Here is a 15,413-nt window from a genome sequence, read left to right on the forward strand (position 1 = left end):
TACAAAGGCTTGGTGATATTCCTAGTCCTGCATCACTCTCTCATTTCTCCGCACAGTCCTTTAATCAAAGCCATGGCTGCCTTTCGTCTTCGGTTCACTCTTGGCTCCGGGCCTCGCGCTCCTCAGCCAAATCCCTGTCAGAGGCCAGGTGAACCGAGCAAACTTTACCGGTCGTCATGGCGATACTGAGCTTATCTGTTACTGGCTAACCATAACAAAGCTCTCTGCGCGTTACCATTGTGCAGATATTTGCGTAAGTTTGCGGAGAATAAGGGGGGAAAAAAAAAGAGAAAATACAGTGAAGTAATGTTGTAAAGATTTTTATTATTACTTTAGTTCCAATTTCAAAGTTATAGATGCTTGGCTCAATTTCACATTTTGAAATAATTGTTTAATTTAGCACTCATTTGGGTGTTACGTAATCCACTCTGCACCACAAGTTATTGGGCCTGTATAATTTTCATGGCGCAATTTGCAATTCTTAGCTGTAAGAGGAGAAAACCTTTTGTTTGCCAGTGCGGCCATGTAGGTGGCTTTGAAATTCTACACGATACTGATGTCACATGGAGGACGTGAGTAAGCGTACCAGTGATTACCCGGCATTTTACATGGAATTTTCACTAGAAATATCATAAAAAATTCATCAGTGTTGAACCTGATCAACAATAGGACTTAATCTACCCTGCATTTCCATTAAATACTATAAATCTATAAAGTTATGAATGTTATAATGACATTTAAAACCTTGGAATTGATTGAATTTGTCAAACTACTATTTTAGATGCAAGAAGTATTCATAGTGTACTCTCTATGAATTCTAATGATTAAAATACTATCTTGGAAAAGACTACTACTACTACTACTACTACTACTACTTCTACTAGTTCTACTAGTTCTACTACTGCTGCTACTGCTACTACTACCATCAAAAATAATACTAGAATACTTTGTTCAATAGTTAAAATAAGTACAAGTTTCATACTACTACTACTACTACTACTACTACTATACTACTACTACTACTACTACTACTACTGCTACTACTGCTACTACTACTACTGCTACTACTACTACTGCTACTACTACTACTACTACTACTACTGCTACTACTACTACTGCTACTACTACTACTGCTACTACTGCTACTATTACTACCGGTACTACTACTTCTAAATATAATATTAGAATACTTAGTTCAAAAGTTAAAATCAAAAATCTTCCTTCTACTACTACTATTACTCCTACTACTACTACTACTACTACTACTACTACTACTACTACTACTACTACTACTTCTATGGCTACTACAACCAAAAACAATACTAGAATACTTGTTCAATGGTTAAAATATGTATAAAAGTTACTACTGCTACTACTACTACTAGTACTACTACTACTGCTGCTACTATTGCTGCTACTACTACTACTACTACTACTACTACTACTAACACTACTACTATTTCTCCTACTACTACATCTACATACAATATCAGACCAGAAATCAGAAAGTTGATGCTACCATTAGCCTCGTCCTCTTACTACCACTATTACTACTACTCCTACTAATACTAGTACTACTACTATTACTACTACTTCTATGACTACTACAACCAAAAATTGTACTAGAATACTTTGTTCAATAGTTAAAATAATTTTGCGTTTCATACTACTACTACTACTACTACTACTGCTACTACTACTACTTCTACATATAATATTAGAATACTTAATTGAAAAAATCAGATCTAAGTTTGATGCTTCTACTATTAGCCTCCTCTTCCTCCTCCTACTACTGCTATTACTACTTTTACTACTACTACTACTATTGCTGTTGCTTCTGATTATACTACTAGTAACACTACTACCTTCACCACGTCTACTACTACTACTACTACTACAATTGAATACTCTAATGCTATTTCAAAAAGTTAAAACAAAACCAAAGACAACCACATGTAAGTTCAATGCCACCTAACATTTGTAGATCTGACTAGTATCTGCAGAACTTTGTAGTAGTCGTGTTTTTATTTCAGTGACATCACAGCGTCAGGGCAGACTGTGATTGGCCCTCGGCTCCGTGCTCTGTGGGGCCTGTGTGACATGTGTTGTGTGGTTTACAGTTTCTAGTAAAACTGCGGGGGCCCTGTCATGGCTCCTCTGTGTTTTCCTCTTACTCGGGCTCCATCTGCATCACACTCTGGAAAACTGTTTACTGGGTTTGTCACGAGACCACATTATGAAGTTTGATGTATTGGTAAATAAATACAAAATACAGTATTGTCAATGAACATGAGCTGCAGTGAATGAAACTCTTAATGAGCCATAGAAGTGATTTATTCAACCATCTACAGCTCAGAACTGATCAGGCTACAGAAAAATGAAAAATGTTCCCACTAGTACAAACAAAAAGTACCCATGATAAATATTGAGCCTCATTTATCATATATATTGACAAGAGTATTTTTTGGTATATTTTACTACATTATTTTGTTACAGCTGCAGATTTGTTGCTTGTTTAGTAGGTGTAACGATATCCAAGTCTCACGATACGATATCGTCACGGTATGAACCTCACGGTACGATATTTATTTCGATATCGTGGGAAAGCTCACGATATGGGGGAGAGTCTCACGATTAGGGATGTAGCAATATCCAAATCTCTCTGTACGATATTTTCACGATACACATCTCACGGTACGATATTTATTGCGATATTTTGCAGAGACTAATCAGACTATTAACTGTTTTTCCTCTTAAAATACCTTGAGAAGACTTAATCCAAAGAACTAAGACTTAAAAGTGCTTAGAACTGTTATTTCTTCATGTAGTCTGCACCAAAATGGAGCAAAGGATCATGGTCTATGTAGTTTCCTCTGTCTTTTTTAACTATTGCTGCTCCATAACTCTTATTTTAAGCAAAGAGACTTGTAATGTGATATATTGTGATGGCCCACGATGTTATTGTGAGAATTTTGACGATACGATATCACGATAATTCGGTTATTGTTACATCCCTGTTGTTTAGAGAAAGGAAACTCTTTTATGCAACACATTTGACATTTTCACTGTTTTTGAGGAGTAAAATGGGTGTGTTTCTTATCAAATCTGTTAAACCTTTTTGGGCAAAGACTTTTAGTATCACAGCCATGATTTAGCCTTTGTTTTTTATTGAACCGTATCGAATTGATTTGAAATATATCGAATCGAATTGAAAGCTCACTATATCGAGATATGTATTGTATTGTGGCCTGTGTATCGTATCGGCAACTTCTTAATGAGACCCAGCCCTAGTATTGAGTGATAAGTCAGTGTGGTATTATTGTGACAGGCCTAGACCTTACAGAAAGGAAGTTCCATATTCGTTCAATTTGTTCACTTAAAAATATTAATAAAATACAGCAAGGCTCACAAATGAATGTTAAGGTTTAGTCAAGTTCAGGTGAGTTGAAATAATCTGAACAAAAACTATTTATTTGGGATATAAAACAGTTTGATGCATGATTGTGTGAACATACATCAATTTGAGCTCTTCTGTTTGCATTGTTACTCATTTATCTAAATCTGATGCAAAAAATCAGTGCCAAATATTGTCTAAATTTTCTATATCAGATCGATACCGATATCTAGGAAACGTTCTGAAACCTCTGTCTCCATTTTGAACCTGAGACCAGTCAAAAGTTTGCACACACTTTACCGCTTTCTATATTTTAGATACATATAAGATGCAACATGTATGGAATTATGTTGCGAAGAAAAAAAAGTTAAATAAATCAACTAAATATTTTTCATATTTCGTATTCAAATCCTCAAAGTAGCCGCCCTTTGCTTTGTTGACAGCGCTGAAAACTTGGCGTTCTCTCACTGATCTTCCCGATGAAGTCTACTGAAATGATTTTGAGTCATTTTGGGTTTATTTTTTGTTTACTTCATTCCACTTGTGTCAATTCATAGTTTTTATGGCTTCAGTGAGAAATAAATAATCTCGGAAATTACGAAGAGACATGAATGGAAAAGTGCGTCCAAACTTTTGACGGGTAGCATCGCCCATCCAACATAATTCCATCTACAAAAACAGTTTAATATTTGCGCAGATCAACTGACATTTCACATTTATTTTGGTTTGCATCTCCATCTACAGCATTGTCCAAGTCCAATTTGCCGCCATGTCTTTCCGATGAATCTGTTTTCATTCTTCTGGAGTGGGGTTCCCCTACTTTGTGGCGTGCTCTGGTCTACCACTGGTAAAACATTCACTGACATCACCAGTACTGCTCCGTCACCGGCTCCGAAGAGGGAATACTGGCCAGCCTGACAGGTCCTGCACGGGGAAAGGGGACTCCAGGTTTCCGTGGCAACCAAACAACCATCGGCGTCGTGCGATTTAGCCCGGATTGCCAAGGGGAGCAACCGAGTCTGAAAGTGTTTGGAAAAAGTAACTGGAGTAATGATGTTGATGGAAAACCTATTTAGCCGGACTTATTCCTCGACTCCAGTGATTCGGACGGATTTTACAAGGCCAAGCGTCCTCTGATTTATAACGTGATTGTGCTGACTTAATACACCGCCGAAGGACTGATGTGGGATTGATCTAGACACATGAGAAAAAAAATACTTAGATATACATGCACTCTTACTTATCTTACTCTTTCTTACTGTGAGCAAGGTCCTTCTTCATGGGGCTTCAACATTAATCGCAGTCAAGTTGAAACTGGGAAGTCAAACGGATGCAAATCTCTGCAATTTTTGAGCAAACATCAGAATTAAGGACCCAGCTTTTTCAGTTCCAATACCAATTCCGATACCATAGCCGCGTATCTGATGATATCCAATTTCAACCGATACCAGTGCAAAGATTAAAAACAACATCCATCCATTTAATTTCGCTTATCCGGGGCCAGGTCATGGAGGCAGGGAGACCCAGACTTTCCTCTCCACACACACTTCCTCCAGCTCCTCCTTGGGAATCCCAAGGCGTTCCCAGGCCAGCCCAGAGACATAGTCCCTCCAGCGTGTCCTGGGTCTTCCCCTGGGGCCTCCTTCCAGTGGGACATGCCTGAAACACCTCTCCAGGGAAGCGCCCAGGAGACATTTGGAACAGATGCCCGTGCCACCTCAGCTTCTCCTCTCGACGTGGAGGAGCAGCGGCTCTACTCTGAGCTCCTCCCGTGTGACTGAGCTCCTCACCCTATCTCTAAGGGAGCACCCAGCCACCCTGCGGAGGAAACTCATTTCGACCGCTTGTATTTGCGATCTTGTTCTTTCGGTCATTACACAAAAGGACAAGCATTTACTTCCTTATAACAAAATAAAATAAAACGAAAATGATCCAAATGTGTTATGTAGCTGTGTAGTAACTGCTGAACAGCTTTATATAAATAAAAGTTCCAACATGAGATTTTCTGGGCCAACTACAGCTATTATATTAATGTGTATGTCCAACCAGGAAATTGGCTGAACTGATAATTGGAAGACAATATCTGATGCATCAAATTTTTCAGTATCACCACTGATATCCGATATACCAGTAGCACAATGGTGCATCTCTAATCAAAATATTCTTACTCTGCCTAAAATTCTCATGACCTTATAGTCTAGATCTGTACAAACATGTTCTGAAATGTGATTCTTGCATTTGCTCTAGATCTGACTTGTAACTTGGTCAAATTGCGTCTCTTACTTGTCTTCATGGAGTAAAGCTGTGCAATGAATCGAATTTTGATCGCAATTTCGATTTGCGTGTCAAACAATCTCCAAACTCATATAATCAAGTTGAAACGAGCTTAACAAAGTTTATTTTGTGATATTTTTTCTATAAATGAGTTCAAAGTATATTTTATTCATTTTATGCATTGCAAAACTGCTCAAGGTACAGATTTGTGGCCTATATTTATTTTCAGTTTGAAAGTTTTGCGTTAATTATCAATAACAAAGTGTTTTTATTTTGAGACAGAGAATTGCTAAATAAATGCATCGTGTAACTAAAAAAAATAATCGTTTAAATAATTGTGATTTCAGTATTGACCAAAATAATCGTGATGATGATTTCATGCGAAAAAGCAGCTGGCAGAAAAGTTACACAGTGCACATTTAACGGTTTTAAGCTTCAAGAAGTCTCCCATCTGCCTCTTGCATTCCAGCATTAATGAAACTGTCGAAATCTTGGAAATTTTTTGTTAAGTCAGGCAAATTCTGTTGTAATAATGGCTTAAGACAAGAGTTTCCAGCTTTGCACCAGATTTCCCTAGAACTCTTAAGACTTCCCTCACCCCAGACGCGTCCTCCAGGTCCTCCAATGCGACAGCCAGTAATGTAGGAAAAAATTGACCAAGCGCACCACAAAGTTCTTACGTCAACGGAGCTGAAATTCCCCGTTTATGGCTCCTCTTGCAAAAACACTGGAAGCCAAAGTTTACTCGAAGACAATGCTACTGTTTGAAGGCCACCAACACTGCAAGTCCATCACTCCAACCCACCGGTGACGCCATGTATGCAGTACCGCCGGAAACGATGCACGTTTATCTACAAAGCTTTCGCGTGGGAGGATTTAACATACAGAGGAAGGAGGAAATGGAACCCAAATTGATCCCAGACCAGAGATGCTATATCCCTTTAAGTGCGTGCGACAGGTTTTCGTGATTCAGTTTTAAATCTAAACCAGTCAAGAAGCAATTTGTGAAGAAATGTGGAAGAATATGTTGAAAATTACAGGAAGTAGAGAGTTCTATTTGAGAGAATTGACATCAAACTGGGGAGAATTCTGTGCAAAAGTTCGGCACGATTTACGTAAGAAACACATTTGGTCTTGTTTTCTTGTTTTTAAAATAATTTAACCAAAATGTTCTTTTCTCATAGCTTTATTTGTCAGATATTAATCCCAGTGGCCCAGTGTACAGTTCCAGGCAACAGTTATGGAATTCCCTACAGTAAGGTCACAATTTCCAACCAGGAAGTAAAAAATTAAGCTGGGAACTGGGAAAGAAGTTATTATAATGAACTTTAGTATATTGTGTAGTAAGAAAACGGTCAAAAAGTTGTGAGTTTATAGAAAATGTCACTACATGAACCTCAACCGAGACATTTTTAACACATTTCTGAAGTATTTAAAAAAAAATCGGATTAGTGTCATTGGAATAATAAGATGGTGATGTCTTAACTCTTTGGTTTGTTCTCTGAGTTTGGTTTCATATTTGCCCTGGTTTGATCCTGGTGTAGTGAAGTCCTGGTCTAGTTTAGTTTTGGTTTCAGTTCTAGGGCCTGTTTACATGAGAACACTTGTGGGTAAAAATGACAAAATATTTTATCGGAAATCCCTTTCGTTTAAACGGTGACTGTGTTTTTGTGGATTAAAAAACGCAAAAATCTGAAACCAACCTCCAGAGTGGAAAAGTTGAATACGCGCCGCCGTAGTGTTTCTGTCTACACTGCCCAAGACGCAAAACTCTGGTCAGATCTGCTCATGTCGCCTACACGTTTACGTCACATATATCACCACATAGTGTCACCATCTAGCCGCAGATTTCCTCCCGAAAACGCTCGTCTAAACACAGAATAAAAAGTGAAGACTGTTCAAACCTGTTCAAACCGTCATCATATAAACGTAGCCCTAGTTTAGTCCTATTTGAGCTGCACAATCCAGTATATCACCAAAAAATCGATTTCACAATATTGGCTATATTTTATACAACACAATAACAACACAATTTCTCCGTCTGACAGAAATGTACAGTTTAGAAAATGTTCAAAAAAGTTGATTTTATTAGAGCATTTCCTTTAAAGTGGTCTTGGTTTATTCTCAAAATAAAGATCTTTTTTTTTTTATGGTTCTCACCTCCATGTCATACCTGCTGCCTATGTCCAACCGTAAATTATAAAATCATAAACTTCACCAAAAATACTTACAGTGCAATCTAATCATGTAAAATCATCGTGTCAAAAAGTACACTGAAATATTACAACAGTGTCGTTATCACAAAGCCAAACATACTGTAGTTATCGGATATGGTTTTTTTGTCGGACCAGTACCTCTGCGTGGTGTGTTTAAATAGGAGGGTCTGGTCTGGTTGAGAGGGGAGGGAGGGTGGGGGGGTGAGGTGCGGAGGGGGCGGGGAGAGGGGGAGGGGGAGGGGGGTGACACAGCGTTCCAACATCAACACAGATGGAAGCGATTTGTGCGGAGAGGAGCTGCTCCACATTCTGCCTCAGCCCCGGCTCCAAAGACTGCTCCAACACTTACCATAATTCTACTGCGTAATGTCATTCGAAGGTTTGATTCTCCTCAAGGGGGAAGTCAATTAAGTGGTATAAGTGGTGCAGGAGGGTACGGCTTAACAGATCCAGGATTGCGGAGTCGAACTTTTGTGTGGAGTTTTATGAGGCCAGATTGTTTAATGGTACCAGCGCTAGTAACGTTAAAAGTGGAAATCATAGCCTGTATAAAGAAGTGGACTAACGAACTTTTTTTTCCTTGGGATCCACATTTTAAAAGTCACAAACCTTCACGACCCAAGTTAATAGACATTATTCGTAAATCACAAAATAAAAGTGGATTTGAGCATTATTGAACAATATTGAGGATATTTTATTGTTGACTGAGTGATCGCGTCTCTCTGAATAATTATTGAAGTATTACTCAAGTTTTAAACAATGAAAAACAGTAACTGAAGCAGCAATAAAAGGATCCATAAGTCTCCTATTTGGACATTAAATGTAGCCCGTTTCTTTTTCTTTTCAAGATTCAATTGAACCTGCAATATTCAAACAAAATAGTCAATAAAATAATTACAAATAGATTAGAAATTATACAAAACATGTCTTAAGATTTGAACATTTCTAATGAGTAGGGATGTGACAATAACCGAAATATCGTGATATCGTATCGTCAAAAGTTCTCACAGTAATATCCTGGACCATCACAATATATTGAATTTCAAGTCTGTTTAAATTAAAAGTTATGGTGCAGTAATAACTAAAAAAAAGACTACATAGACCATGATCCTTTGCTCCATTTTAGTGTAGACTACAAGAAGAAATAACAGTTCTAAACACTTTTAAGTCTTAGTTCTTTGGATTAAGTCCTGTCAAGGCATTTTAAAAGGAAAAAGTAACATACTAACAGTTTTGTTCGCAGCCTCCACAAAATATCAGAATAAATATTGTACCGTGAGGGGTATATCTTGAAAATATCGTACCAAGAGATTTGGATATTGCTACATTCCTAATCGTGAGCTTTCCCCCGATATCACAATAAATATCGTACCATGAAGTTCATCCCATGACTATCGTATCATGAGACTTGGATATCGTTACACCCCTACAAATGAGATAGGTGGGCCTGTCTGCTTTTTTGTAGCTCGTTCCAGTCCGGTGTGCAGAAGGAGAGTGAAATACTGTACAAAACTGTATATTTGCAGATCTACATGCATCTTGCGACCCAGTCTTTGAGAAACAATCGCCACAAAGAAACAGAGGGAGGACCCAAAATGCAGGAATGCAGTTGAAGTTCTTTAATAATAAACAAAAAGACCCAAAAACCAAAACTAAACTGCCACTGACAATGACAGTGGACCAACAAAGGGCAGAGGAAAACACATTAGGGCGGGACAAATAATCAAGACAGGAAGTAAAACTCAAAACTGTACGCAGACAGAAAGAATGTCAAAGTTAAACATCAAGGGCACACAACACCAGAGGAATAAGATGCATCAAAATAAGCAAAAACGACGACTACAAAACATGAACCATGACAACAGTGGTCTAAAGTGTTCAGTTCCAGTCAAATGAAGCTCATGAGACTGGCAGAGAATTTGAAGTTGAGTTATATAGAAGGAAAAGGAATTTATTTACAGACAAAACGGCGAAATAAAAAACGCCAGGATCAAGTAGAGCGAGTAAATACGAACATTTTAAGATAAAAAATCGCAAGGCTCTTTGCAGGAGTTACAGAGACATTTTCATGTCAAGTCAATTGGAAACAGTCGATGGAGTCGGAAGCACGCCTATGCTCACTTCCCATTGGGAACGTGCCGGAAAGTGGGATAACTGTCCATTTATATATACAGTTTGTAGTAGAGATGCACCAATTCAACGTATTCTGTTTCGATAACGGTTCAATTCCTGATTCCAACAGATACCACTGCAAAGACTCAAACAAAAGAACAATTATTTCCTAATTTCCTGTAACTTTTCCATAGAAGGGTTAAACTTATCTCCACCCGACCAAGTTACAGGTCAGATCTGTGGGAAAGCAACCCAAACTGCGCTGAAAATGCAAGTTTTAAGGTATTTTTACTCTATAAAAACATCTGTAACTGTATAAAAGCAGGATAAGTTTGTATAATGCCATACTGTGGAAAGTATTATTGAAATCAGTGCCCATTCCTGTAGATTTTCCTGTATTAGAAGCAGTATTTACTTTTACACATCAGTATCAGTATGCAAAAACAATACTCTTGAGTTCTTACCAACTTATGTTTTATTCTCATTACGCAATCTGAAAGATGATTGAAATAAGACTCTAAAACCATTAAAAGTGCCAACATATTGCTAAAAGTTTTTTCGTTTGGGCAACATTTTATTACCAATCCCAAAAAAGTCGAGAACATTACCATCAATCATTCTTTCTTCGCTCGGGGTGAAGTCTTCAAAGCACCTCAAAGGAGACACAAAAATGCATTCGTCAAACTCGTCCAAAAGCACTGAACGGAGTCATGTGTGGTTGTATTTCACGACAAGATAAAAAGAAAACCGTGCTGAATAAATTGTAAACATGGAACAAAAGCATGGAGAGGCGAGAGTTTGCTGGGGGTTTTGGGGGAATTGTGTTGGGATTTTGTCGGATTGTGTCACACTCAAAGCTCATTAGGATCCTATTAAAACCAGGCCCCGTATTTGGACTAGACTCAAGTTTTGTGTGCTTCGATGTGTAGTACTTTTACGTCGTGATCCTTCGTCTTAGATGCAAGTAGAGATTTATGGGGCCAGGGGCGTGGAGAGTATCAAAGTGACATGAAAAGATTAGGCTCCTCTGTGTGCACATGCCAAAAGACTTGGTCTGTAAATCTAAAAGTAAACCTGCTGGGATTTCTCTCGCTAGGTCATGTGACGTTCAAAGTGTTTGGAAAATGGTGGAAAACAGAAAACTGCAGTATTTTATGAATCTTAAATGTGTGCATTGCAGTTGACCTAGTATGCTCAAATGAACTTATTTTGACAAAGCTGAGTATGAATTTTGTTTGAAAAGGTTCACAGTTTAAAGGTCCTACATTATGCACAGTTGACACCTCCTCAAAAACACACCTGAAGTTGTCTTTTGCTTCATTAATACACGTTTAGTCACACTTTATTTCATGGTTTGGGTCTTTCCTGTGATTTATACTCTGGTGCGACTTATATATTAAAGTTTTCACACTGACAACCGCGAGAGATTCTAGTCTTGTGTGTCAGTATCTGCTGCTCCTGTTCCTCCTGTACCACTGTCACTTGGCTCTACTGCGCATGTCTCCTACAGAAAGAGCCTCTGTCCTGTCTGTATCATGTCAGTTGATCGCACCATTACTTCTGTACCACTGAAAATTTTACATTTAAACAAACTTATAAAGACGACTACGAAGACTGAACACAAATGTCCCCAAAAAGAAAATTATATTTTGCAGATTACAAGCTGCAAGTAGAGAAATATGCAGCAGAAAACGATAATCGAGCAGCAGAAAGAAAGTTTGGAGTGAGCGAGAAACTTGTGACACCAGGGAGGATGCACCATGCAACTTTCCTGGAAATCACTGGATGGATCAACAAAGCCTGGACTTCAGTGACACTGAAACCATCCTGTCGGGATTCAGAAAGGCCGGAATAATTTTAACTGGAACTGATGCCGAGTCTGAAAACAGCAACACAGAAGAGGAAGCAGCGCTCCATTTACCTCCAGAGATTGCAGAGTTGCTCAGAAGTGACACAGAGGATGAAGAATTCAGTGGATTTAGTGATTTGGAGTGAGATGGAGAGTTTGATAAACTTCTGTTGTTTATGTTATATTTATCTGAAGAACTGCTCATATGTGATGTTAACAGTCTGTTGTTCTCTGTTCTGTTGTTATTACTAGAACTTGACTTTCAAGATGAAATGTCGGTTCCTGGTCTCTGATTTTATAAAATACATTTCCCCCAAAAAGTGCAACTTAGTCTGATGTGACGTATGTATGTTTTTTGCGACTTATACTCTGGAGCAACTTGCAGTTCAAAAAATACAGTAACTATTATTAGTCTCTCTACATCTCTAAAGCTCAAAATGCTCTGTTCCCTCTTGTGATGTCAGGTGGTAATACAGGAACTGCTCCACACACCTTCACTAGAATCATTTGGATGATTTCAGCTGTGGAATTGCCCATCTCTACTGAAAAAGAGGTTAAAAGTAGCTGTTAACATGAAAACTACCACTACATGACATCAGATGTGTTTGAGAGAAGAGCCAAAATACACAGGGTTTGTGTGTTAAACATGTGTGAAAGAAACAAAACACAACTCCGGGTCTGTTTGGATGAAGAAACATTATAACATAGATCAGAAAATAGTGTAGTGTGGGCCCTTTAAAGGAGAAGTCCACAGCCACTCCTCTGCCAATAAAAGCATGTGTTTGGAGTTCAGGAGTTTTACTTTTTTAACCCAATTATTCAAAGTCTGTCTTGTTTATGTTCAGGAAATGAATATTGAAAGCCATTTTAATTTGTTTTTAATAAGACGCACAAAAATAAATCACAGAAATTTGATCGATCAACATGAGGTCATATGACCCGGCCCTAAATATACACAACTTTTCTGCACGTCGTGGGGGGTTTGTCATCTGGTAAATGTGTGTCGTTGGATTGCATAAACTGAATTTTGCAAGTACCGTAAGAACCCTGGAAGACAAATATTATTTTTCACCCCAGCCCCATCTCCTCTCTGCTCTTTCCCATATTTTCACCTCATTGTGAAGCAAGAGAAACACAGGAAACACCCAGCCCACATTCAGTCTACTTTCTGTTTTTCCAACTCAGCTAAAGTGCAGTAATCTTACTCTAAAGCCTGCTTCGATAATGGACTTGACCCACAAATTCCATGTTTAGTAGTTTATACAGATGTGGGCAGTGCTCACTGTTTGAAGAAGCAGTAATTCTCCATACTTTTACTACTACTCGAGTAATACTTGACAGTGCAACAGTACTTGAGTAAAAGTTTTGGTTACTCTTTACAATGTAAGTAAGTCTACAAGTAACAAAAGCTTTATGTTCACAAGAGATAAGGATTTGAATGTTTGTGATTCTTGCACCGCCCTCCTCAGATATGATTTAGTTTTTCTAATTTTTGTGTCCGTCTTCTGAAGATTCCAGATGTTTACTGCTGTATGTTTTATCTTTGCAATTACTTGAAATTCAAATGATAAAGAAGTTACTCTTACAATTACTCTTACTTGAGTAGTAGTTCACCCAAATACTTTTTAACTCTTACTTGAGTAACTTCTTGGACCACTACTTTGTGCTTGTCTTCAAGTAACGTTGTTTTGAAGTAATGATACAGTTGAGTAAAATTTTTGACTACTATTATTTGGACTATAAGTCGCACCGGAGTATAAGTCGCACCAGCCAAAAAATGCATAATGAAGAAGAAAAAAACATAAGTCGCATCTTTTTGGGGGAAACCAGAAACTGACATTTCATCTTGAAAGGCAAGTTCTGTAATAACAATAGAACAGAGAACAACAGACTGTTAACGTCACATATGAACAGTTCTTCAGATAAACTATAACATAAACTACAGAACAGAACAAGTTTACCAAACTCTCCATCTCACTCCAAATCACTAAATCCATTCAATTCTTCATCCTCAGTGTCACTTCTGAGGAACTTTGCGAGCTCTGGAGGTAAACAGAGCGCCGCTTCCTCTTCTGTGTAGCTGTTGTCAGACTCAGCATCACTTCCAGTTAGTTATTCTGGCCTTTCTGAATCCCGACAGGATGGTTTCAGTTTCAGATGATTTCAGTCTTCGTTTGTTTAAATGTTAAATTTTCAGTGGTACAGAAGTAATGGTACGATCGACTGACAATAATCTCAGACAGGACAGAATCTCTTTCTGCAGGAGACAGGCGCAGTAGAGCGAAGTGACAGGGGTACAGGAGTAACAGGATCAGCAGATACTGACACACAAGTCTAGAGCCTTTCGCGCACCGGAGTATAAGTCATAGGACCACCCAAAAACACGAAACAAGACTGTGAGTTATAGTCTGAAAAATACGGTACTCTCCCCATCTCTGTTAATAGTTTAGTACAGAGGAAAGCCAAATGTATTGTTTAAAAAAATGTTTAAAAACTTCTACCGAGCAAATGCGTTTCACATGTATTATATTCTAGTTTCTTTAGTCTATTTGCCTAAAGTTGTCAATCAATTCCCAAACAACAGTGATGGTTGTTGGGCCAAGGTTAACTGGGGACAAAAGGTGGGTCATACTGGGTGTGCTGAAAGGCAGATGTGTGGTTAGCACCTCCACCTCTTCCTTCATGTGTTTCATCTCTTGTCTGCCGCCTGCTTTCAATTTGTTGCCCTGTACCTTTGTTTGACCCCTCACAAAAGCTTTGAAGACTGCACAGAGGGAGGGATGTCCAATTGTTGACCTCTTTTTCCAGATCTCCGGTTTAAGGAAGAAATCAATCGAAAATTGTTACCTCAAGCTGCAAACATGATGCAGCTTCCAGATAATGTTTTCACAAAAAACTTGAAATCTGGGTTTAAATTACAGCCATGTGTGACAAACGGATGCATATTTTTTCTTTATCAAAAACAACAAAAGAATGATTCATTTTCTCTCTGTTAGAAAATAATCCTAAAACGTTTGCAAATGTCTTGATTGACAAATGCAAGAACATCCGTGGAAATACTCCATAATATATGACCTTGCTCTTTTAGAAACTTCATAAGTTGAAGGTGCACTGTGTAACTTTTCTGGTGGAGGGTTTGTTACCTCCTCGTTTCCATGGAGTTGTTGCATCTCCACAACCAACCAAGTTACACATCAGATCTGTGGAAAGGTGACCCTGCTCATGTTTTTTTAAGCAATGGAAATGCCTCTAATTGAATACATGCGAGATAGATAAGTTTAATGCCATACTGTGGAACATTTCATTCAAAGCAATCAAATCTCCATGGCAAAAAACCCCCCTAAACCAACAGATGACAAACCCTTTACGAAAAAAGTTACACAATGCACCTTTAAATACTTGATATTTTGCATTCTTTCAAAACAATTGCTTTGAAATTATCATTATTTTGACTATGGGGTACCCCAAGGATCCAGCATAGGACCTGAGAACTTTGTAGAAATTGTATGGATTAGTTCAGTTCTGAGTTTTAAAATAGTCCATCTGAAGCTGCTGGTGTCTTGGTTAA

At 38.2% G+C, this 15,413-nt stretch overlaps 1 protein-coding gene across 3 annotated transcripts in view; it reads left to right on the top strand.

The window, feature by feature from the left end:
• The window catches only part of afap1 (actin filament associated protein 1), a 157,058-nt gene that overhangs the window by 86,502 nt on the left and 55,143 nt on the right, over positions 1-15,413 (top strand). The gene's annotated exons all lie outside the window — the stretch shown is intronic.

The sequence above is a fragment of the Boleophthalmus pectinirostris genome, unplaced genomic scaffold (genome assembly GCF_026225935.1).
Source record: "Boleophthalmus pectinirostris isolate CB_2022bp ecotype Guang Dong unplaced genomic scaffold, ASM2622593v1 HiC_scaffold_20, whole genome shotgun sequence".
NCBI classification, from domain to species: domain Eukaryota; kingdom Metazoa; phylum Chordata; class Actinopteri; order Gobiiformes; family Gobiidae; genus Boleophthalmus; species Boleophthalmus pectinirostris.